Here is a 24,946-nt window from a genome sequence, read left to right on the forward strand (position 1 = left end):
TTGCTGCTAAGAAAAAAAAAGGAATTTTACATGATTCAGGATGATTTTCAGCTATGTATTCATCCTAGAAATCCATCGAGAAATTATACACATCACTTAAAACCTCAATATGATCCAATTAGTCCCATCTAGTGGTGCGCTAAATTAATTTACATGTTCTCTAAGCCATAACAAGGCTTTTGTTGGGCTAATCTAACAAATCTGGAACTTAATGCTACTCCAGACATTTTGAATAGAGAAAGCTTTCTGGATGGGAGGCGACACATTTTCAGACTTGGAAAACAAAGTCTAGAGGTTGGTTTTTTTGGAAAGCCGACAAAGAAACTCCATTTGAAAAAAACGTATATCAGACGATGGTAATTAAAGGTATTGTGGAGGATTTTCACGAAATTTGTAAAAGACCTGCCTTCTCCACTTAAAAAGAAAATGCATGTATCAGAGCATGCTTGAGCCCATTTCTCTTTGTGCACAAGTTTAAAAGTTGCTGTTCTTATAGCTCATAAAAGCGTACTGTTCCCGAACGTCCGCTATAAACCCTGATTCCATCAATCACTATATAGAGCAGGGACTAAATAGTGGTCTTTATAGAAAACTCAGTTAACTGACCGTTCAGACAGATAATCACTGCTTTTAGCTCCGTTGGTCACGTAACTCCTCCTTCACTCTGCTTTGCCTGCTCCATCTTTGTTAGTCGCAACTATCAGGTAGTGACAGTGGGCCGCTGTACAGCAAATCCCATAATGCTTTGCGAGGAGAGCTCTGCACAAAGCATATCTGCCTCTTCTGAGGCCTTTCTTTTCTTCTCTTACACTGCGTAGACACTTTTTCTCTCACCACCCTCTGCCATTTTCAAAGAGCCTCGGTTAGAAGGGTGAGCTTTAATGCCTGTCTGACACCATAGCTCACCACACATATATACGCCAGAAAAATATAGCAATGAGCACGGACGGCCTTTCATCCATGGGAATGTAAAGGGCACAAAACCGCATGTCCTTCTTGTGCTCCACCCATCCTCACCACCTTCTACAGAAATACCATAGAGAGCGTTCTGACCAGCTGTCTCACTGTGGTGCTGAGGCTGCAGCACCTCAGACTGGAAGAAGGGGAGAAGAGTAGTAGAGAAGAGTAGTAAGAACAGCAACATCATTGGGGCTCCTCTTCCCTTCATTAGAGACATTTCATCAGAGTGCTGCATGTCCCGAGCCTGTAACATCATAAATGATCCCTCACTCCCCCACCATGGACTGTTCTCCCTGCTGCCCTCTGGGAGGAGGCTTCGAAGCATCCGATGCAGGTTAAACCCTGCCATAAGACTGCTGAATGTTGTGTAAAATGGTATATTTTATTTATAAAAAAGAAGAAAAAAAATAATGTTAGAACCGTAAATATACAGTCAGGTGTTTATATTACAATTTTGTGTATACAAAATAAATCTGTCTAAGTCTTACGTAAACATATCACCATAATGATTGACAATTAGGAGAACCATCTATTATTTTGATGATCCACACGGAAATAAAAGATTGTCCTCCATACCTTTAATAAAACATTTAAATATTTTTTTTATTGATGCTTGTGCACCTCTTTTTGATGCCGCCCTGAGCAACTGCCTTAAGTGACCTTAATATTAATATTAACATTATCAAACAAATAAAAACAACATTTTCATGTGAATACAAAATTAAATGTTGGTTTTCTAACCAGTTTTCTTTTAGTTCTGTTGTTGTGTTTGTTTGTTTCAGTGAAATAAGGGTTTTCCTTCTGTGGCTGGATGTCTGGCAGCTCAGAGGCCAGCAGACGGCAGAAGAAAGGAGGAAGTGGAAACATCAGCACTATCTCTTCAGGGTGGGAGGAAACAGCGAGGCACACAAGCAGGGAAAGAGTCACAGCAGCGCACACACAAAGTCCGGACATCAGCGCAGCGCAGGGAAAAAGTCTCCTCCTCGACTCGACAGGTTTGTTCACTGACGTTTTCCTCTTTGTTTCCTGCGCTGATTGTTCATCTGCGATGTTTTGCTTCTATTGTTGTTTTTCATTCTCCCGGTTTGTTGGTTACATTGTAGCGGGATATGTCTGTTTCCTGTCGGATCTCTCTCCAGCCTTCATCCGCTGCTTACTTTGTGAAGTGGCCTTTAGCGGCATTTGGGCGCCGTCCGTCCCCACTCTGTTCCACGCTGACACGCGTGTCTGTTGTGTTTTCAGAGCCGCCGCAGCTCGGAGCTGCAGACGCGTTTCAGCCGCGGTGAATGAATCAAAGTGCTGTTGGTTGGTTTGCCTCGATGCGTTTCTTTTAGTGAAACAAGTGCGCAGCGGCCGTGGAAGTTGCGTGTTTGCAGCACGTAGGCTATGCAGCGAGGGAGGAAGATTACGCTGCCGATGCTCATTCACTGAAGAAGTGTGTGTGTGTTGTTTTGGATTGAGGAATTATAAGCACCTTTAGATGCCTCATGAATGGTTTTAACTCCTGTGGGCCAAAAGGGAAAGCTGCTGAGCGTTAAACGCCCTCCTCCCTCCTTTACATCAGTCTGATCCAAATGGCTCTGCAGCTGCATTCACCGCATTTTTATCTCCACAGCTTTGGATGACAAGTTTCCATCTGTCTTCTTATATGCATCAGATTAATTTAGTCAGAAACTTTAATGCAGTGTTTCAAAAAATCCTTAATTCATATATATATATATATATATATATATATATATATATATATATATATATAATTAGACACTTTAGTGTGAAATCAGACGACATTCATGCAAATGGTATAGTTATTTTTTACCATTGCACATATGCTGCAGTTTTTAATATTGAAGGATGAGTAACTATTCAGTCTATAAGGATTTAAGCATGCAAAATATTAATTGTTCTTCCAGAAGTGCATTTGTGAGGTCAGACAATAATATGTGATGTGAAAGTGTGGCTCTTAACTGATTCCTCTTTAAAGAGTTTTATTGGATTGGCCTTAAAAATCAGCAGAGGCCTCTTAAATGCTCAAATTGCTGTAAAGCAGCTGAATGTGTTGAGACCTTAAACCAGAGGTCTTCAACAGGGGGTCCGTGACCCTTAGGGGCGTCCATGGAGGTGCTGCATGGGCGTCGTGAAAGTTTTGTTTGATTAGACTTTTTTTTTTTATTTGCCCCTGCAATTTTTTTCACTATTTGAAACCCCTTGTAGTATACAGATAAATGGAGGCAGAAGATGTCTTTCAGTCATCAAGGTGACATTCTTATAATACCTACCTTCATGGGCTCATAGAAATGATTTAAAGTAGGTTAAACTATTTAGGTTTACAACCAATAGTGTCAGTTGTGCTTGTGATGTATTTCTTGGTTCTTTTGTGACCTCCTGGATGAGCCGGTGATGGTCTTCAATTAATATTATTTAGTTTCATTAATAGATTCATGGCTGTGAATTGAAATGTGACTTTTGAAATATCGCATTAAAAAAAGTTGATGGAAACGGCAAAATAAGAATAAAGTTACGAAATTTAACATAAAATTTACTCCTGGTTGAGTTGCTTTGTCTTTTTTTAAGAGTACATATGCAAAAGGTGAGATGAAAACATTTGTCTAATATGTTTCAACTTAGCAAAGAAGAAGATGTAGTTGTGAAAAAGGGACCTGTTAAAGGAACTTCTTGATGATAGTGGTGTTGGGGCAAACATGCTGCTGATGCTGCAGTTCCCTCCTATGCTGGCTAACAGACATATAACTAAATGGTGACCTGTGGGTATATTTCATGTATTATCAGAAGGTTCAAGTCAGAAAAGCAAATCAACTAACCCATGAAATTTGATTTGTGTCTTGAAACATCTGAAGTTACTCCTAAAATTTAAATTCAGTATAGTTGAGGTACAGTTGAATTGTGAATATAGACTGTTTGCCCAGTACGTTTTTCAGCTCATAAACCAGGGGGTCATAATGCACTTTATTATCTTTATATGCAAACACCTTCCTTTGCTGCTTGAATCTTTAAGACACAGCTGGAACTCAACTTCCTTGTTTTTGTTTATATGACATACGTTCTGTTGCACAGCTAGTTGTTTTGCAAAATTAGAAAAACAGCCATTTAAACCTCTTTGTTGTTTTCTTCAAAGGTCATAAAGTTTCCATAATGCATTCAGTCAATTTTGCACTGATTTAATTGAGAGGGATTATAATAAAGGTGTCCAGTAGTTTGTTGTTCCTGTGGACATTCCCTTTGGTGCTTTCCATGTCGTCGTGATACAAGCTCATCTGGCGTTGAGTCATCAGCTGTTGCCTCAGCTTACTTTAAACTTGAAGTATTTGCCTTTGCTACAGACATATGCATAAAAAGTAATTTATCCAAACATGAAAGCATTCTAAATTTTAGGATAGCTCCTTTAAACAAACAACAACAAAAAAATTGCCTGTCTAGAAAAGATCTATTCTAAGTGCTTCTTCTGTTGGGCAACAAATGTATACTGAAGCTCCCGTTTCCACATTACAGGTGCTGGTCATAAAATTAGAATATCATGAAAAAGTAGATTGATTTCAGTAATTCCATTTAAAAAGTGAAACTTGTATATTATATTCATACATTACATACAAACTCATATATTTCAGATGTTTATTTTGTTTAATTTTGATGATTACAAATGACAACAAATGAAAATCTCAAATTCATTATATCAGAAAATTAGAATATTGTGAAAAGGTTCAAAATTGATGGCCCCTGGTGCCACACTCTAATCAGCTAATTAACTCAAACCACCTGCAAAAGCCTTTAAATGGTCTTTCAGTCTAGTTCTATAGGCTACACAATCATGGGGAAGACTGCTGACTTGACAGTTGTCCAAAAGACGACCATCGACACCTTGCACAAGGAGGGCAAGACACAAAAGGTCATCGCTAAAGAGGCTGGCTGTTCACAGAGCTCAGTGTCCAAGCACATTAATAGAGAGGCGAAGGGAAGGAAAAGATGTGGTCGAAAAAAGTGTACAAGCAAGAGAGATAACCGCACCCTGGAGAGGATTGTGAAACAAAACCCATTCAAAAATGTGGGGGAGATTCACAAAGAGTGGACTGCAGCTGGAGTGAGTGCTTCAAGAACCACCACACACAGACGTATGAAAGACATGGGTTTCTGCTGTCGCATTCCTTGTGTCAAGCCACTCTTGAACCTCAGAAGCGTCTTGCCTGGGCTAAAGAGAAACAGGACTGGACTGCTGGTGAGTGGTCCAAAGTCATGTTCTCTGATGAAAGTAAATTTTGCATTTCCTTTGGAAATCAAGGTCCCAGAGTCTGGAGGAAAAGAAGAGAGGCACTTCATCCACGTTGCTTGAAGTCCAGTGTAAAGTTTCCACAGTCAGTGATGGTTTGGGGTGCCATGTCATCTGCTGGTGTTGGTCCATTGTGTTTTCTGAGGTCCAGGGTCAACGCAGCCACATACCAGGAAGTTTTAGAGCACTTCATGCTTCCTGCAGCTGACCAACTTTTTGGAGATGCAGATTTCATTTTCCAACAGGACTTGGCACCTGCACACAGTGCCAAAGCTACCAGTACCTGGTTGAAGGACCATGGTATCCCTGTTCTTAATTGGCCAGCAAACTCTCCTGACCTTAACCCCATAGAAAATCTATGGGGTATTGTGAAGAAGAAGATGCAATACACCAGACCCAACAATTCAGAAGAGCTAAAAGCCACTATTAGAGCAACCTGGGCTATCATAACACCTGAGCAGTGCCACAGACTGATCGACTCCATGCCACGCCGCATTGCTGCAGTAATACAGGCCAAAGGAGGCCCAACTAAATACTGAGTGCTGTACATGCTCATACTTTTCATGTTCATACTTTTCAGTTGGCCAACATTTCTATAAATCCTTTGTTTTTATTGGTCTTCAGTAATATTCTAATTTTCTGATATGATGAATTTGAGATTTTCATTTGTTGTCATTTGTAATCATCAAAATTAAACAAAATAAACATCTGAAATATATGAGTTTGTATGTAATGTATGAATATAATATACAAGTTTCACTTTTTAAATGGAATTACTGAAATCAATCTACTTTTTCATGATATTCTAATTTTATGACCAGCACCTGTATTATTTTACTATCACTTTGAAACTTTTTAAAACTAACTAGTAAAGTTTGTTCTATTTTACTTAAAATACAGCCACTTATTTGTCCATTTGGAGGAAATTAACATGCAAAAACTGATAATAAACCACCACAACAGCCGGCATTAGCACACTATGTCCCTCTGTTTTCTCCTCTTCACACTCCATTCTCTGTGTCCCTCTGCTCATATCTGCAACTTCTGAGGAAGTTATGGTCTTTTTACATGCCCCGTTAGACACTAATGAGACTCATAATGGGATGGCTCCTTGTGCATTTGTTCAGTATCAAACCCGTCACACAATTAACACAAGTAAACTTATAGACTAGGGAGAAGAGTGTGAGAAATGTGCTCAGTCACGTATCAGCTAAGGTTGGGCTCTGTCAAAGCCATCATGAGGATCTCATCAAAGAAAGTTGTAATTTTCTTCTTTATTGAAGTAGCACATCAGGTTAAAGTGTCAGTTGTGGCTGTGACTTTCTTTTCTGCACATGCTGGAGTGATTAAGTGGTGGCTCCCGAGGGGTGAACTGCACAGATTAATTTTATGGTCACTTTTGTGTGGGTAGCTCTTGTTTCATCAAGTCTGATAACCTTTGTTTCACATGATTAGGGTTCTCTACTGGGGAAGCATGTTGAGCTTAGAAATCCTTTAAAGTCACTGTCTTTATTTTATTGATTGTTGTATTGGCTCTATCACTTTGATATTTTCTTTAAATGTAAACTGTGTTATTAAAAAAAAGTTTATTCTTATTATTAGTTCCTTCTGTATATCACTGAGAAAGCCTGTTGAGATGCTGCAGCACAAACTGTGTTAGTCCCATTGCTATGGGAACCTAAACTGTGCATGCATTCAGCTTGTGATAGACTGCTTCAGCTAAATATGTTTTCTTTCTTTAGCCAGATTTTCACCATGTAGGTTTAATCCTCACCTACCTGAAATTAATTTTTCCCCCCCGAGAAAATCAACCTTTATTTCCTATATTGTCATTTCAAATGAATGCTTATTCTTCTTGACTTAAACTTCCCAGTTTCGTTCGTTAACCAGTTGAAATCAATCTCACGGTTTTGGCAGCATGTTTTATAAACTCCCCTCAGTTGGATTTAAATGAATCATTTTAACCAAAAGTCATGAATGTAACGCTGTGGACTTAAAGGAGTCGCATGAAATCAAATCGGTTTCACTTCACAACAGATCATCTCAACACACTTCGGATTAAGTCATTCTGGCAGAGTGTCGCCCAACTGTGACAGGTCACTTTTCATCCCAATATAATCTTTAGTGTGCACACTCCCATATTGTGCAAAGTCCAGGTGTGATCGGATCACACCTGGATGCAGATTATAGATGCTTGTGCAAACTCTCACTCCTCTGTCATTGCATCCACCAAACAGGCTTTAACTGGAGGAAACTGGGCTTTAGCTCAGGTTGTCTGAAAATGTTTCAACACCTCTTCAGGAGTCTTTGTCACCTTTGACTGCTTGCATTAGAGTAATTTGTGGTTGAAGCACTCATGTCTTTAAGCACCTGGAGGCCAGTCCTCCTTAGCACATTGCTAGAAATGACTTTTGCCAGTCAATAAATCAGGACTTAGATTTTTTACATCATAAATGCTGCATCATATATCCCTATCCAATAACATAAAGGGTGTCTTACTTTTTCTATTGCTAAGAGTTTTTTATTGTTTGCTGTTGGTATTTAAACTTACAATGATTATTTCAATTTAAATGGAAATAAAATGATTAACTTTTACTGTTTTCAAAAAGATTCATAAGTTTGGATATAAAAGTTTCAAAACCAAATGCTGGTTCTTAAAAAGAAAAATGGCTGACATTAAGAGTTTACATGCAGAATTCATTTGTATTTAACCCCACTTTTTATTCCCTTTTGCATGCGATTTAAGGATTGCAAGAAAGCTTAGTATTTCTATCAACTTTTCAAACAGACATTTTTTTTCTCCCAAAAACAAACAAACAATTCAGGCAACTTCAACTCCCAATTTAAAGGAAATGATCCCCAAAGCATGATGCTGCTGCCACCATGCTTCACTGCACATTTAAGCAGGGGCTTCAACACCATTATTCTGATGGGTTCAACAGCATAGCCGGTCAGGAGCATCACATTTCACTCTGACAGCCATAACTGCTAGAGCCCCAACAACCTATCTGCTTTAAAGGGCTTTAAAGGACAGGTTAGAGATAAACAGCCTCGACTTGCATTATGAAATATATCAAAGCCATAAAAAGGGTGGAGAAAAAAAACTATGAATAATGCTGAAACTTTGTGCAATGATTCTCTGTTTTAGATATTTAGGTCTAACCCTGGAAATCTGATCAATCCTGAGAGATGAAGTGACATGGGGGAGTTTTTGGGCAGTGAATTCTTTCCTGCATTTGCCTAACGGGTTGTAACACTTGTTAGATTTTAATGCGTATCTATCTGACTCAGCTCTACTGTTTGGCATCTTCTCTCATACTCCTGAAGTGCAATCTTGCCAAATTCTGCCTCTAATCATGCCCCCCCTTCCAGGTTGGTATCTCTCATTAGCTTACTCTCCTTTTGTTTGCAGTGTTTCCATCAGTTCGCCCTTTTTTCTCCCTCCATCTCTTATGTTCTCTTCCCACTTTCCATCACACTGTCAGCCTCCCTCTCCCCCCAGTCCTCATATCCACTTTCTGCCTCTTATTCATCGCCTCCCAGGGGAAGCCTAGGTATGCAAATTGTTTTCTCTTTCATTTATGCCTTGCTTGCTATCTGTTCATCTTAGTGCCCCCGTCCCCCCCCCGCCCTATTCCAGCTAAAAATTCAGATTTTAAAGAATTAACTTAAGACTTTCTCATGTTTCTTTCCTCACCAATTAAAAATGGCTGTTAAATTCTAAATCTTTGCTATAAAGTCTTGTGTTGTCTTCTCCTTCTCAACACATTGAAGCCCCTGTCGCTTTGTAGCTTGAAGGTAGATTAATTTGCAGTTCCAAATTGGATGAATGTTGCCTTGCATAATTGCTCCCTGTGGTATGAAGTTAATTAAAACAGCATGCAGGTACTAAAGGTGCAATGGAATGGTGCTAGACAGACAAGCAGACAAAGGTGGGTGAGAAGAGATCTCCAAGGTAATGTCATGTTCTGCTCTCCAGTTTGCCTTTGGTGATATTCATGTAAATCACTGCATAGCCTGAATCCAGGGTCCTTTCGTCTTGTCTTCCTATCAGCTCATCCCACTGGTTTTCTGTAAGACATGGAAGGAGATAAATATTGTCTTATGAATAATTTCAGTCTCGATTTGCCCATATATTTAAGCTTATTTTCCTGATAGCTCAGTGATTACCAATTTTGGAAGTAATGCAACAGTTTTTATAATCTGGTATGCATATAGTTAAAAATGCCCTGTATCCTAGACGAGATTTCAATTGCAATTTGAAGATGATCAAATCTGCAGCACAGGATTACAGCTTTTCCATCATACTTAACAGTATGATCAGGGCCGGCGATTGCTATAGGCCAGCTAGGCAATTGCCTAGGGCGACAAATGTGTTGGGGGCGCCCTCTAGCGTCGCCCTTAGGCTTACTTCCCATTAATCATAGAATTAGAAAAAAAAGCGAATTAAACCGGTTATGAAGCGTCCGTCAGTTTGACTTAACCTTACGTATATATAAATAGCAAAATATGAACAAATAGATATACCACCGTTTTTTTATTTATTTTTTCACATTTAAGAGAAAATCGGAAAAGATTCTGATCACTTTTCAAGCGCCCTCCAACCCGGAAGTCGTGACGTCAATCACTGCAGCATGTACACCAATATTTTGGAATGAAATTGTAAGCAAACAGATATTAAAAGTAAAACAAGTGAAGTCTGGCACTTAACTCTGCTCGCGACTCGAGAATAGCTGAACGGAAAAGACTCCTCCTCCAGCTGCTGCCGCAGTCGGGCCCATCTTAATCATCCACTCAGAGTACCACTGGTAAGCGCAACAGACTTTGTAGCTTGTCCGGTCAGTTAAAAATAGTAATTGTGAAATCCGTGTTGCAATCGGAAGCATACAAGCTAGTTAGCTTGAAAAGTAAATAAAGTTTCAGACGTGCTGCGTGATGATGTGTTCAGATTGGCTCAGTAAAACGACAATTAGGTTATCATGATGCGTTCAAGTGTAAGGTAAAGAAAACGGGAAATTTTGTTTTTGGCGAGAAACATGAGTAATACAGTTGTATACTGCTCTATATATAATTAAACTACTGATGCCAACATTTATTAAAAATTACATTTAATTTAAAATACAATTATTTATTTGTTAAATATTTTCCTAATCACTAAAAACATGATGAAAAGTGACAGTAGACAATACATTAACCAACAATTGTGAAAATGTATTCTAGTTAGTTTTATGTCATTTCGAAGTGGCCTATTACATTAGCCATGTTTATTGAAGGCTAGAAACGTTTTTGTTATGCTCACTTGTTAAGCAATAGAAGCAATACCAGTTCTGTTAAAAAAATTTTGTTGCATCGTCTTTCCACCAAATAACAGAAAAGTATCGATAGTGGTATCGATAAAGACTCGGATCGATAAGGAGTATCGATAAAGGTATCGATATCAATAAATATTAACGATCCCCATCCCTAATGTTGACATCATTTTTTTCTCAGTATATATGCAGCAGAATTATGTGCTATATTATTAGCTTGAGAATGGGTAGAAGATACTAATATAAATCAAATATTTTGTAGTGATTATCTGCATTGAGTATTCAAAAGGGATGTACAAATAATCATCAAAATATATGAAGTTATGGCTTTTCATCATAGAATATGTGAACAAAAAAAAAAACAACAACTTCAAACTTTTAATTTTGTAATGGTATTCATAAAAGCACTTTTGTTTGTAGAGGGTTAATCCTTTCTTTAATCACTAATCAATGTCAGAAATCAGGGTAAATATACCTGATATATTTTATTTAGAGGAAAATTTTGTTTATCTCATTTCTATTTATGTTCAAATGATTTAATTGAACTGGAACAGAAAATTTAATTTAATGTTTATCAATTACTTTTTTATGTAGTCCTTGGTTGAAGAATTTCTTAAATTTATTATTTTTTATTGTTATTTGGTAATTTCTGAAATTGATTTATTTAATATTTGTTTAATGTGTGTTAAATTTGTTAATTGTCTGAAATAAATGGTTAAAAGTGCTTTTGCACAGTCCTAACTTTGAGTGTGTAATAAATTATTTAAAATAAAAAAGAAAAGGTACTGAAACCTATTCTGGTATTTGTCTATGCATCACTCCATGCTAAGTTACAGTTTTTTCTGAATGCTTAAACACAACCTTGATTCTTATAGCACAATTTCTAAAACTATTAATACTTATAGCAAATCCACTCACTGAGTTCACAAAACTAAAAGAACAAACACTGCTTTGCACTCAATTTGCAATTTTGTAACACATACTTTGCACAACTGTAGGCACAATTCACCGCACAGCACTCTTTGTGGAACTGTAAACACAACTCAATGAAGCACTAAACAGATGCTGAAAACAGTACTGGTATTTCGCACGGCAAAAGTGGGGGGGGGGGCGCAAAACATGATCTCGCCTAGGGCAACGAAAGGGCTAGAACCGGCCCTGAGTATGATGATACTTAATATTTGTATCATAAAGCAGCTCTTAACATTTGTTTTACCTTAATATATCCTTCTCTAAGTCCCTGTGATGGTGATCTAAGTGAACATGAGACGACTGGTGTTGGTGTCATCTCTCCCTACTCTCTCTGGTTAGAAAACCACACTTGCAAGTTTCTGTGCCGCCAACGCCACTAGCAGTCTCGTGGCTCTGTTCTCATTCTGGGTCAAGGTAAACAGCTTTCTAGCGCTCAATAAATAGCCATTGGTTTCATTAGCCACACACCTCTTGCTGCGCTACCCGCAGTAGTATGCAACCGTTTCTGTGTTTTTGGAACCAGCTAAAATTGCAAAAAAAAGAAACCTTTGTCAGAAGAGGTTGAAGAGAGGAAGAGAAAAACGAAGTTTAGATCGGGGCAGAACTTGCAGAAGAGTAAATTTAGGCAATGCTTTTACTTTGTGGTGAGACCTCAATCAAAAACAAGCATGAAAACTGATGCAGACCTGTTATACCAAATGTGCTAACATCTGCTGGACTTACAATTATGACTTTAGAGGGATCATCTTATTAGTGCAAATAAAAACATCTTATTGGAGAGGCAACTGTACAATAGTTTACATTAGATAATTAAGAACACTCCCCACCTCTTCAGATATTTGGTTTTGATACTGAATGCTTCTTCTACCTGCTTACAGAGTGAAAGCACTGTAGCTCTATGGTGCGCTGCTGGCAAAGGGCAGTCAGTGTTTACAACAGTAGTTTTCAAAAGGTCCTGTAGGGGGAGCATCACTCCAATATGACTTTCTGCGTCAACATTAGCGACACACCCACCCAATTCGTTCCATTCCTAGATCCGAAGCTGATCCGATTCAACTGAATGAGAATATATATTGCCATGTGAGTGAAAGCTTTAGCCTTGACATAACGCAAATTAATGCATATATAAGTATACTTTATATGATTTATTAATAAATAAGAAGCAAAAATAACATTTACATGTAAGATACACTGGATCGGATCCCTTATCAAATAACTGATATTAGATCCAGCTAATTAGTCAATATCAGAGCTGATATTCGATCCAGGTATCTCTAGTCAACACCTCACTTCAGGCACGCCCAAAGTTGGTCCTCGAGGGCCGCTGTCCTGCAGGTTTTAGAGGTTTCTATACTTTAGCACAGCTGATTTTCATTGATAGTTGATTAACGGGATTTATCTGTTTTTCTGTTTATCTGTATTTATCTTTATTACACATCTCTTGGTACCCCCACAAACTGATATACTGCTCCAAAAATGAAATGTGCACATTATCAAAAAGGCTTGTTCCCTACATCAGTTTGACTAATTATATTGTTAGAATGTTTTAATATAATGGAACCAACAGTTGAAGTACCGTATTTTCACGACCATAAGGCGCACCGTACTAAAAGGCGCAGTCTCAGTTATGTGTCCCATTTCTGTATTTAACACACACATAAGGCGCACCGGACTAAAGGGCGCATTTTTTATATACAGGTACATGTCCTCTACTACCTTTAAATAGCTCTACTGCGTATTTTAAAAATACGGCGGGCCCAAAACTGAGTATGACTGTGCTTTATTCATGTATTTATTACAAATTAATCAAACCTGCGTGCTGGCCATGAGACAGACACATCGCAGATGACACAGCGCTGTGATCACTCCTAAATTAACTTAAAATCCTGAAACCTGCCGACGGAATATGTTCGCTTTTATTGCCGGTATCCTGGTGCCTGCACTGTAAATTATTTAGATGAAAAACACCTGCCAGCCGCCGTGTGAGGCTGCTGTTGAAGGGATTTACTGTCGGTGCACCGCTGGTATGTGGGGGTCTGAGCGCCTCCGACAGAAATAGATAATCTGGATGAACTGACTGCAATTATTAAGTTTTCAGGTGGCCTTTCTCACTTAAAAACATATTAAAACTACTTTATTCCCACTGATCACAGCAAATATAGCTGCAAGATTTAGATTATTTAGATGAAAAAACACCTGCCAGCCACCGCGGTGAAGAGGAGGAGACCCGCCCAGAGGCTGCTGTTGAATTAAGTTTTCAGGTAGAAAAATAGAGCGGGAGCAAAACTGAGTATGTTTGTGCTTTATTCATGTATTTATTACAAAGTATTAATCAAACCCATCAAAGTCATCATCCTCTGTTTCTGAATTAAACAGCTGCGCTAAATCAGACATGCCAATTTCCCCTTCTTCGCTGTCAGTCACTTTCCGTGCAGCGCGGCTCCTCAGAAATAATGCCGGCTTTTGCGAAAGCTTGAACAACAGAGCCAGCAGACACTTTAGTCCAAGCATCTACAATCCATCCGCAAACGGTGGCGTAACTTGCCCGGCGCTGCCTTCCACTTATCCTGAAACTGTGCTCTCCGTCTGTCATCCATCGCTCCCACGCCGCTCACAGCCTTACTTTGAACGGCCGCTTTCACACCGATGTCGAGCGGTTGAAGTTCCTTTGTCAGACCCCCGGGATAACGGCGAGCACAGCGTTCATTTGATTCATCTTTTTTTTTCACATCGGCTGTGAGATGGGCACGCAGCGATGGTGATGCGTGGAAAAAAAGCACCTAGTCTCCTCACATACACCTCTGCCTTTCATCATCTCCCCAGCCCGTTTCATTTGCGTTAATATCATATGTCATCAGAGCGCTGTGTCTGTCTCGCTGTCAGCTCCCAGATCAGCTTCTCTGATTGGTTGATGCGCGCGTCCAGCAGCAAAACTTCAATTTTTCCATCTCGAGCAGCAGCAGCGCGTTGGCGGCGCGCTCCCGACGCGCTGCACCTGCAGCTCAAAACGCGCTGCGGGACCTTTTGCTGCACCTATACGCGCGTCAACCATTGACTTTGCATGTAAACTCGCTGCTTCTGCTGCACCTGCTGGGTCCGGTTCACACCGATGTCCAGCGGTTGAACAGCGAGCACAGCGTTAATTTGTTTCCCCATGTTTTTCACATCAGCTGTGAGATATATATATATATATATATATATATATATATATATATTTCAGCAGAATAAGCAACACAGGAATTATTTGTTTAAAATTACTCCTCTATAAAAAAATAAATCCAATCTATTTTTTTGGGCAGTAAATTGCTGATAAGTATTTTATTGCCTCTTCCACTAAATAAAATCTTCTCAGATTATAGTTTAGCTTTTCCAAAAATTTTTAATACAAGATAATGCCTTTTTGTTAGCGGTACAATAATACAGTTTGAATTTCACAGGAATCCTTTGTATCTAGAGCTTTATGTGTTCTTCTCCCTTGGAGTTTATATCGCCGTTTGAGCATCCTGAGGTAAATTTTCTGCCCAGACATCATGCAGCGCAAAGACTGCCTGGATGAGCCAGAAACTGATACACATCCCTTTGTGTGCTCGCCCTGGCCACTGCATTCCAGCTGCGGTGCTGCTGCAGAGCTCAGTAAACACACAGAGAACTTTCTAACAGTGTATCTCTATGCTTGTGGTATTTAGACTCTCCAAGCTAAAAGCCTTTCAGCCTCAAACCCCACTGACCCACCATGAGAAACGGTTACAGAAAGAGCCTCTTAGTCAAACAAATACATTTGTTTTGTTTTTTTGCTGAACAGTGTGGGAAGTTTGAGATGATTTATAATCCAGGATTTTGTTGCAGAAGGCTAAGGCTATCGGCTATGTTCTTATGTCATGCTGACAGTTGCTGGTCGTTATATTGTCTATTGCCTTCAATAACCCTGGGCACTGTAGGTGCATGCTGTTGTGTTAATAGGAGCTAATTGCTCATTTCCTGCAGCCATAACCATCAAAGGGAGACTGTGTGTGTGTGTGTGTGTGTGTGCGTGTGTGTTATAAAGTGGATGCTTCCTTAAAAATGTCTTAACATTGCTCAGTGCTATGCCTCATTGCTATTTTCCATGGACAGCTGCTTTGGTGGTTAATTATTAATTTTTCCCCCTTTAAACATCCAATGCCTTTTTCTACAGTATTTCTTTATCCATGAAAATGAACAGGCAGCTTGTAAATCCTTTTTTTCTGTCACTTGGAAGAGGTCAAAGGACTGAGCATGAATCCCTTCTTCTGAAGTTTTCTCACTAGGATAAGCGAATGTTTATAGTATTATCTAATTTTGCTTCTTTACATCTTCATAATGCATGCATGAAACTTGTAAAATCAACAAATGCTTGAATGCTCCCACTCACGTTTTGAACTTTTAACCATTTCTATAAACACTGCAGACCTGAAAAAAAAATCCCAACTTCTATTTTCATGCCATCAAAGAAAATAAGTGGAATATCTATTTGTTTTGAGCAACTTTATTGTGGAACAGTTGGTATCCTACCACATGGTAACTCCTTAGGAATAAAAGGAATTTGTTTTAAACAATTCTTTTGAAAGCCACTAAATCAGTTATTTGCCAAGGAGCTTAAAGGGTTAACTCTGAATAAAAGGCATTAGTTGAAGCACAGACAGTTGAGTGAATCAGTAGATCAGAGCTGCCATCGATGGCTGCTGTCAGGTTTGTAAATGCGACAGTAGCTGCCGAGTTGAAGTGAACATTCATCTTTTGACCAGAAGCTGTGAGCTTAAAGCGAAGCCTGGCAAGCTGGGGGTTCTTCCTGGTTCAGAGTGAAATTGAAACCCAGTTAGGAGGAGGCTGAATGATATTGGTTGGGTTGTTAAACATACCACTAATTGATGCCTAACACAGCAGCGGGTTTATACGGAAAATTAAGAGAAGTTTTATTTTTCATCTTCTCACTCAGGTGGTTATCGGCTATGAAATTGTCCTGAAAATGTTACTCCACTTTTTTAGGGAACTCTTTGAGTGAAATTAAAGTCCTCTATAGAGGACTGTATACTGTTGGAAATAAAACTATTCCAAAGCTGTATGTTAAATGAGCTGTGTAATTCTTTTCTGCAGCATCTATTTCATGGTGCACCCACGATTAGGTTCTGTTTTGCAGCTTGCTTAATAATTTTACTTTTTAAAACGAGGCCTGAACAAACAATACACCCAGCAATTAGAATGTTGTGCTTCAGGACGCAAAAAAGTATATTGTATTAAATTCTGCAAAGTGACTGACTGTATTTAATCCCTCAATGCGGATCAAAAGCTATAAGCCAGACTAGCTGCATGCAAGTTAAATGTAGAGAATGTACAGTTATAGATAATGCACCCATCTGACTAAATGTTATATAAGCCAGCATTAGCAGCTAATACTGTGGAAGTATTAGACAACTTGCAATATTTTCTCCATGTTGTGGGGGAAAATCTCTTTTTCCCCCTTGCATAGACAAGGACTTTTTTTTTTTTTTTGCATTTTCATGGTTTCTAGCATGTCTTGAAATATTAAAAATGAAATTAACTGTCAAAATGTTTAATAGGAATCCCACAAACTTGTAAACATTTCATTCCTATAAGAAGAAAGAAAGAAAGGCTTCGTTTAATTTGTCTCTTCATTCATTTTTACAATGGACGTTGTTGTTTTTGTCCACAAAAATGCTGCCCTTTATTTCAGGGCGTACCTCAGGAGCAGCTAAACAACATTTTTTGCTGAAAAGGCTTTCATAAAAGAAGAATTATACCCAAGTTAACTTGACTTTGGTTTTTCTATAGAGCCGGAGATAGCAAGTTGCTACTTGCTGCTGCTGGTTTTGTTTCCAATGGTTCAATCAGAAAAGGGATTAACCTTTAAATTTTTTTTTAAATTGGCTGATTCGTGCAGACAGTTGCCAGATCATTGGTGCATTCAGCAGCCATGCCTGCAGATCAGGTAAAGTGCATGTACTTTGCTATCCATTTGTAATGCTTTAATGTATAAATAAATTCTTTCTTTTATGTTTAAAAATTTGCAGTACGGGAGGATTTACTGTTCTTACACTTTTACTGAGTTGCACTTGAGTCAAATCATGTTTTTGTTTTATTTATTTTTTTATTATTACATCTTGGTTTGGCTCATTTCTTCTGTACCACTCTTGGTCTTTACCTTTCATGTCCTCTCCAATATGTTATGCTCATTTACAAGTGTATCTAAGTAACAGTTATAATCTTTGATTCATACTTTGGGTAAAAAGATGCATCTTTTTAAATTTAATGTCCTCCATGCTGTGAGTTAAAGGGAAGCTTAACTTTGGTGCTCAGATTGTAACTCTTTTTGGGTTGAGATCAACACAGTTGTGACAAAATGTGGTTTATGGTGGTGTATAGCCCAAGATAACAGATTTGAGCTCATTATGTCACAACTTAAAGCTTGCCACGTGATACAGTAGTTTTTTTTTTTCATTAAAGCGAGTGAGAGGGAGATATTGAGGAGGAGTGAAGTGCGTCTCACAACATGCCAAGGTCACCGACTTGCCTATTCCGTTTTGCTGGGAAACGGTGAGCCTTGGACTGAGGATGCGTTGCATTATGATGGAGCTGCTTCAGAGTCTGAATAAATCAAAACACATGAGGACATCCAAAGCACTTTCATAAAAAATATATTTTCTCTTTCATGTTCAGATTTTCATTTTTCCTAAAAGTAACATATTTGAAACAGATTTTTATCTACTTTATCTGAACGATAAATGGTCCACATTTATTTTATGCCTTCCCCTCATTGACCTGTCAAAGCACTTTTACTTTAGATCCATTCTCACAATGGGTGCACTTTCATAAACTGATCTGCAGGTTAGTGAATAACTTCAACCTGCAGATTTCATAACACACAACATATTGCTCCCCTTATCTTTGTTTGTAGCATCCAGTCACCACTTGATAACAAGTTGTTGTTGTAACTTTTAGGTTAGAAATAGTTTTATAGAAAATAGTTTATTCAAGCAGCTAAATTTGTTCCTTTTGGAAAAGAAAAACATGTGTGTTTGCTCAAGAAGCACTGATATGAAAGGCAGTATGAGTGTTCAATCTGCAGTTTTAGTGAAACTCAGACCTGCTGGTTCATCTTGAAGCCGATTGTGGTTTCTCTTTCAGAAGACTTTACCGTTAGGACTAAATTATTCATATCTCAATCAGAAACCAAACTACAGAAACCATAGTTTGGTCTCCAGAAGTCTGTGTTAGTCTCTTTGGCAGCTAGAACAGACCAACCTCTCTTTTAAGCTGATTAGATATATTTCATACCAAACTGCCTTTTTTAACAATAATATTGACTTTGAAGTAAAACAAAACCAAGGAAGAATGTTTTTTCTTGCTTAGTAAGAAGCAGCCAATCAGACATCAGGCTCTAGAGGTTGCTGAATGCTTGACAGTTGAAATAATCTATGGTTATTCACATTAATTAATTGATTAAATCTTGAAATTATTTCTTAAAATAAATAAAATATATTTAACTGAGGCCCAATATAATTTATTATGTATATTTCTCAAATACATTCTGTATTTAATTCCAGTTTTGATAATTGGTGGCAGATTTAAATCATTATTTCGTTAATAATGGTTTTATTTACGTTTTTATTATATTGTGGCACTTGTCACCCTTCATGGTGCTCATATGTTTATTTATTTAATCAGGAGCATAAAGGGTTTTTGTGTAGAAAGGGTTAGGGTTTGTTTTTTTTTGTCAATATATCTCAATTAAAATAAGATAATTTGCAATTATATGACTACAGACCCTGTAATTAGTCCCACCACTCATATTATATATATGTGTGTGTGTGTGTATGCATGGCCATGTCTTTAATACCTGGTGGGGACAATTTCCTAGGAATATGCTACATTTTGGGGACTCATAGGTACCTGTGGGGACCAACAACTGGTCCCCATAAGGAAAGTTTCTCTTCTTGGGGTGGGGGTTCGGTTTAGGACTAAGGTGTGAATTGAGTTTAAGTTAGGTTTAGGGATAGGTAGGTGTCGGTAATGGTTTGGGTTAGGGCAAGGGTCATGGTTAGGCCATATAAATTAGTGGGAAATGAATGGAAGTCAATGGAAGGTCCCCACAAGGATATTCTGACACAACGTGTGTGTGTGTGTGTGTGTGTGTGTGTGTGTGTGTGTGTGTGTGTGTGTGTGTGTGTGTGTGTGTGTGTGTGTGTGTGTGTGTGTGTGTGTGTGTGTGTGTGTGTGTGTGTGTGTGTGTGTGTGTAAAATATGGTCTCATTGCCAGCATTAGGTTGAGCCAGTTTCTGATGCATGTTGGACTCCAGCAGGTCTCCCTCCATCACCAGTCTTATGCATCACTTTAATGGACAGGATGGCTGCAGCCAAGGGCCAAAGTACACAGAAGCACACATTATGAACCATTTTTCAGCTGGCATGCGTTGTTTTACTAAAGAACTATTTAGATTTTTTTTCATTTTTTTTTTTACTATTTTGATCTGGGATTTTCTTTTTCCTTCACATGATTGTTAACTTCCTTCCTTCCTTCCTTCCTTCCTTCCTTCCTTCCTTCCTTCCTTCCTTCCTTCCTTCCTTCTAGCACAATTCAGGCTTCACCTAGAAGACCTGATTGGTCTGGAAATAGGTGCTATTAGGTACATTGTCATGTCATGTCTTAAAGTAAGACCAGTGTATATCTAATGGGACCAAAGATGAAGAATTATGTCAAATATCGTCTGGACTGTACATTACATTGAACCAGATGATCATTTGTTTTTTTTTGGTTATTTTTATTTCATATTTGAGTGTTAACCAACCATCAGTAAATCATTTTAAAGCCATTTCTGCCCTCAAGGAGTAAGATAACTCTTAGCTAAATAGATTAAGAAGTAAGTCGAATTGCCAGTTTCACTATGCATTCTATATTCTTGGAGATTAAAGCATCTACACAGTTTAACACGGCGATAAATAATGTTAAATTATTGTTTCAGTATCTGTGCAGAGCAACACAAGGAGTTTTCTGACACAACTGACCAGAACTTTCATAGTTTGAGGCAACAGAGCTATCAGCTTTGGTGTCCTGCCATAAATCACCTATTCTCTTGAATTCTGGTCATTACTATATCTTTAACATACTATGTCTTCATTTTCTAATGGGAAATTTGAACATACATTTTAAACACTGCTTAGTTTCTTATCCTGATTGCCCACACACTGAGCACTAGCGGCAGCCGCATTAGTCAGGACATCAAGGATAGATCCCCTTGCTGAAAGCTTCATGATTTGTCTTTTCTGCTCTTACTGTTGAGCTGAGTAGCAGCCTGAGGTAAGTTTCTGTTGATGGTAAACAGCCAGTCAAATGGAACTATAATAATCCACATAGCCTGGAGGTACCTCAGCGGCTACAGTAGTTCTGTTTCATCTAGGAAACAGTCACAGTCTAGATGATTGCTTTTTTTGTTGTTGTTGGGATTTTTTTTTTTAACTTTGCAAAAGATTTGCTGAAGGTTGCCTTGAACTTTGACTGGTACATAAGAGATCAACAAGTAAAAATCTTAAGAGGCTCAACCAATATGCTAATGGATGGGTCATATTTTACTTTCCTTGGGCAGAGTAATGTCTTTGTTGCATGTTTTCATTTGGCTTAATGTTTTTTTTTTTCTTCTCTGTTCTCAGAGGTTGTCTTAGACAAAAAAAAATAGAATTTGATGCTAGATATTTTCACCTTTTTTTACCTTTTAAATGGTGTTCAAAGCACAAACCAAGCTTTGCTGTGTTTGCTTTAAAAGAGTGAAAGCTGCAAGTTGCAAATAAGGCTAAAGTCAGTATAGACAAAAGGAAAAACAAAATAAACCGGTCCATGAAAATAGACGTCATGGATACAGGTTTTTTTTCTTTGTTTATTCTTATCAGTGTTTGCTTCTTATCGTTCCTGCCGGTTGTTGTTTTGCATAGAGCTACAGGTTTTTCCAGCCATCTGAGACTAAACAGCAGTGATTGTTTTGGCTTTCTCAGGCTCAGCTGAGGTGCTGTCGTTTGTGGCCTGAACAGGTCCTCCATCTGTGAGCCACCTGCCTTACCTCATGTCACCCTGGAAGCTGTGCGCTGTCCTCATATTAGAATTTTTTCCCATTTCCTGCAGATGTTGCACACTGCCCAGCGCGCCTGGCCCTTATCTTCTACTCCCCTGCTGTGTTCCACTGAAGAATAACACTGCTACATCTAGGCTAACTGGCTCTCCGAACGGAGAATGGAGGTCTTGTGATGGCAGACGGGCTGGGTTTAATGTTGCCTTCTGGGCTTTTTTTTGCTGTGTTTGTTCTTTTTTTTGCTGTCTAGAGGGGAGGCTTGGTTCCCTTTGTTTGTATTTTTGTGCATGAGTGTTGTTTCTGACTTGTTTGGCTGCGTTTTCCAGCACAGACAGCACTTGGACAAGAAAGGCTTAGGGAGGTAAGGGAAGTTCTATAATATGATAGTGAGCCCTGTTTTAAACACTGTGTTAACTCAGCACACTGAGAGCTGTACATCTTGCATTAAAAGCACATATTAGCATGAGTGATGGGCCTTTTTCTGAACTCTGGGTGGAAGCTGACCAACTTCCTGCTTCTGTCTGCATTAGTACCGATTCATATCCTGTTGACAGAAAGTGTGAGGAGAAAGGTCAAGAGTTACAGGCATAGCCAAACGTTATATAATTTGTTGTTGATGGTTTTAGGAAGATTACATTGTAACATGTTTTTCTGACCAGAATAGACAGGACTGTTATAGAATGAAATCCTAGAGTCAAAATGCTGTGATTTCACAGTATTAACACTAAAATTAGAAAAGAAATGTGTATCCTGGATGGATTTAAAGCAATATTCCTAATGGTGCAGAATTATATCCCTGTAAAGTAAGATACTTGATTTTAATTCATAAACTAAAATTTGAGATTGCATTAAAAAGTAGGCCTGAAACAATTATTCGGATTAATCATGATTAATCGATTATTGAAATAACAGTTAACTAATTCATTAATTGATGAATTGTTAACTGGAGTATCGAGACTGTAAAACAGGCCTTTAGCTGACATAGCAACCCAATAAGAGCAGCATTTAAGATAAAAAAAAACTCCACAAGTGAAAAAGTTGAATTTCACCTGGTTTAGTTCTTTCTTTAAGGAACCGTTTGCTATCTGAGTATTAATCAATTATTCAGAAAAATAATCAACAGATTAATCGATTAGCAAAATAATGGTTAGTTGCAGCCCTATTAAAAAGTTACAATTTCTTCATTTGTTGTGACTGAGATTTTTTTGGCCTTGAGAATGAGGTTAATGGCTGGTAGAAGAGAGGCCAACTTAAATTTCATTTCACAGCTGTTTATGCAACCATAAACTATTTATTTAATTGGGCTGTTATTTGGACGAAGCACAGTGATTAACTGCAAGATAAATCAAGGTAAGAGGTGACACATAAACAACAGTTACCTTATTAAAAGCGCACAGAGGCTTGAACAATCAGAGCATTTTAGGTCACAGTAATAATCTGATATGAAATGGTAAAAGGATAAAACAAAATAAAAATACAGACAAAGTTAGTAGACTTTTAGCACTGTTTTATTATTTCTAGTTTTTTGGTCTGACAACTAATTATCTGATCTGTTTTAGGCACATTTCAGCCACATAGATCAGTGATTGAGCATTATTGTAAAGCAGCAGAATTGCAAGTGGAAAACAGGAAGGAAAATCAATTCAATTAAAAAAGATATACATTTTTATGAGTTTAAGCTCTTAGGCTTGTAGCAGTTGCTGAAGATTGCAGCAATGATCATTGCTGCCGCTTGTTTTCATCTTGGCATGCATGGTACCTTTCCTTAAAAAAAATGCATTCAGTGCTACTGAATTTAAAGGTCATTAAGATCCACCTCAATCAACTAAACTAGGGCTAAAACAGTTCATTGAATTATGAAAATCCGATTAATGAAATAACTAATTAGCAACTAATTTAGTAATCGATTAATTGTTAACTGGCAATTATCATATACTGGTGGTGAGTCTTATATAGTTAAAAAATTGCAAATCTTCTTTTGGAAAGTAAATTTGTATGAGAGATTCAAACAGCAACATTTAAACAAAGTGTACACCAGGAGAAATGGGCTCGTGCACACTCTTGCACGCCTTTAACAGGCGTTTTCTCTCGGGCAGTTACAAAACGTGTGCTTTTCTTTTTAAAAGTCTTTTAAAAATTCACAAAAATCCTACACTATACCTTAAATAAAATTAACAAATAAGTTAAAATTAATTAAAATAATAAGATGAATCAATTATCCAAATAATCGTTAGTTAAAGGCAAAGTGTAAAGACACAACAATAGCAACATTATCTGGATGGGCCCCATATGAAGTACAACATCTCTCCATTCATCTCCTGATCGCAATCTTCACTCATTGTAGCAGCAACGTCCACCATTCCCTCTTCGGTTCTTTTTGGGAAGTTTTTTCCGTTCTTCCAGCAGCTCTTCTTTGCTTTTTCTTTTCTGTTATTCGTTTAAGTACCTGTTTTTGGTATTCATCGTCGCTAACACATTGTACGTAACGGTTATGTTTTTAATTTCAGCTCTGGATTACCCATAATTCCAGGTCATATTGTAAAAAATAAAATTCTCAATTACATCATTCTTTTCATATCTTTCTTTCGGTTTGAAACATATTATATGAGTGTATTTTTTAACAATCGTCTAATGAACTATTCACAGTTATTAACATAGTAATTAAAAATACCACTGTCTGCTTTGCTATTGGTGTCGTGTTTAACTTGTATCAGTTGAACTAGTATCAGGTTGGTTTACGATGAATCTTTTGCACCATTACATCTGCAAAGAGACGTCCTAGTTTACAATTTTGTAGGGGGCCTACAAGGTGTCAGTGATGGGGCCCCTAAGAGGTCGGGGGCCCCTAAGCAACTGCATACTCTGCTTACCGATAGTTCCGCCATTGGTTGGAGTCCTAAACTAAACCCAAAAATCAACTTGACTTAGATCTTTAAATCATCCCTACTTGGTTACCGATATCCTTGGCATCTACTACCAAATCTTAGTACACAGTATGACACCTGGTGACTTGAATATTCTACTGTTTTTATGTTTTAAAGAGGTATTTTTATTATCAGCTAATTTGGTTCTAATTAGGCTTTGAAGATTCAAACGTTGTGCATTATGTTGCTGTTTTAATGTCAATGATAGAATACGACAATTTTACAAAGATACCCAGATTTTTATTGTACTTTTAATTACTTTATTTACACAGATGAAAACCAGATTGCACATAAATGTGTGTTGCATGTAATTAACCCATAAAAGGAAAAAATAAGTTCTTTAAATCATCCGCTTCTGTCCAAAAATAGTCAGTCTGCAGCCTAATTTCAGTTCTTCTCCACAACCAG

The 24,946-nt window shown here is 38.0% G+C and overlaps 1 protein-coding gene across 4 annotated transcripts in view; it reads left to right on the forward strand.

Annotated features, from left to right (window-relative positions):
- Positions 1-1,805: 1,805 nt before the first annotated feature.
- The window catches only part of elmo1 (engulfment and cell motility 1 (ced-12 homolog, C. elegans)), a 130,455-nt gene continuing 107,314 nt past the window's right edge, over positions 1,806-24,946 (forward strand). For all 4 annotated transcript variants that reach the window (XM_038288665.1, XM_038288669.1, XM_038288668.1 and 1 more), the window contains exon 1: positions 1,806-1,955. The gene's annotated coding sequence lies outside the window, so the exon portion shown is untranslated. The remainder of the gene's footprint in view (positions 1,956-24,946) is intronic.

Source organism: Cyprinodon tularosa, unplaced genomic scaffold (assembly GCF_016077235.1).
Source record: "Cyprinodon tularosa strain WSP-4 unplaced genomic scaffold, ASM1607723v1 ctg26, whole genome shotgun sequence".
In the NCBI taxonomy this organism is placed as follows: Eukaryota; Metazoa; Chordata; class Actinopteri; order Cyprinodontiformes; family Cyprinodontidae; genus Cyprinodon; species Cyprinodon tularosa.